The 1,721-nt window shown below is 36.0% G+C and overlaps 1 pseudogene; it reads right to left on the bottom strand.

The window, feature by feature from the left end:
• LOC129674235 (zinc finger protein 658B-like) overlaps positions 1-1,379 on the bottom strand; it is a 1,758-nt pseudogene extending 379 nt beyond the window's left edge.
• Between the last annotated feature and the right edge of the window lie 342 nt (positions 1,380-1,721).

The raw sequence follows: 1,721 nt of genomic DNA, 5'->3' as shown, positions 1-1,721 counted from the left end.
ATTCATAAGGTTTCTCTCCAGTGTGAGTTCTTTTATGTTTTTGGAGACTACTGTTACATGCAAAGGCTTTACCACATTGGTTACATTCATAAGGTTTTTCTCCAGTGTGAGTTCTTTTATGTACTAGGAGATTACTGTTCCGTTCAAAGGCTTTACCACATTGGTTACATTCATACGGTTTCTCTCCAGTGTGAGTTCTTTTATGTATCAGGAGATGACTGTTACGTACAAAAGCTTTACCACATTGATTACATTCATAAGGTTTCTCTCCAGTGTGAGTTCTTTTATGTATTAAGAGTTGACTGTTCTGTGAAAAGGTTTTACCACATTGGTTACATTCATAAGGTTTCTCTCCAGTGTGAGTTTGTTCATGTACTAAAAGACTACTCTTACATGCAAAGGCTTTACCACATCGGTTACATTCATAAGGTTTCTCGCCAGTGTGAGTTCTTTTATGTATTAGGAGATGACTGTTCTGTAAAAAGGCTTTATTACATTGGATACATTCATAAGGTTTTTCTCCAGTGTGAGTTCTTTTATGTTTTTGGAGACTACTGTTCTGTGAAAAGGCTTTACCACATTGGTTACATTCATAAGGTTTCTCTCCAGTGTGAGTTCTTTTATGTATTAGGAGATGACTGTTCTGTGAAAAGGCTATACCACACTCGTTACATTCATATGGTTTCTCTCCAGTGTGAATTCTTTTGTGTTTCTGGAGAATGCTGTTACATGCAAAGGCTTTACCACAATGGTTACATTCATAAGGTTTCTCTCCAGTGTGAGTTCTTTTATGTATTAGGAGATGACTGTTCTGTGCAAAGGCTTTACCACATTGGTTACATCCATAAGGTTTCTCTCCTGTGTGAGTTCTTTTATGTTTTTGGAGACTACTGTTACATGCAAAGGCTTTACCACATTGATTACATTCATAAGGTTTCTCTCCAGTGTGAGTTCTTTTATGAACTAGGAGATGACTGTTCGTTGCAAAGGCTTTACCACATTGGTTACATTCATAAGGTTTCTCTCCAGTGTGAGTTCTTTTATGTATTAGGAGATGACTGTTACGTACAAAAGCTTTACCACATTGATTACATTCATAAAGTTTTTCTCCAGTGTGAGTTCCTTTATGTCTTAGGAGATCACTGTTAGTTGCATAGGCTTTACCACATCGGTTACATTCATGAGGGCTCTCTACTCTATGTATCCTTTTGAGTCTTAGGACATGACTTTTCTGTGCAAAGGCATTACCATATTGGCTACATTCATAGTTATCCACACCAGTATGCATACTTTTACATGTGTGGGGACTACTGTGATGTGTAAAGACTTCATATTGAGTATCTTCAGGGAGTTTGTCGGCACAATGATTGTTTTCATACCTGCAAAGATAATTGGCACATATGACAGCTTTTCCACATTCATTACACTAACGGATGTTTTTGCCACATAATTTTGCGATTTGAATTAAAGGTAAAGAAGAATTACATTTTGAGTTTTCATCATTATTTTCATATTCACGGTGTTCTCCTTCTCTATGGGTTGTTTTGCATATTTGAAAATAAATGTGATGGTAAAAATATTTGTTACCTGGCTCACATTTATTATATACTTTCTTCTATAAGATGTTTTACCACATATTTGTAGAAAACTGCAATACCTCAGAGCTTTAACAGAATGACTAGATCAATAACTTTCCCCATACTGTGAGCCATACTAAATAT

This window comes from Psammomys obesus, unplaced genomic scaffold (assembly GCF_907164565.1).
Source record: "Psammomys obesus unplaced genomic scaffold, mPsaObe1.curated_primary_1811, whole genome shotgun sequence".
Lineage (NCBI taxonomy): Eukaryota > Metazoa > Chordata > Mammalia > Rodentia > Muridae > Psammomys > Psammomys obesus.
Note: the sequence above shows the minus strand (reverse complement) of the source record. Positions and strands in the feature narration are given on the sequence as shown.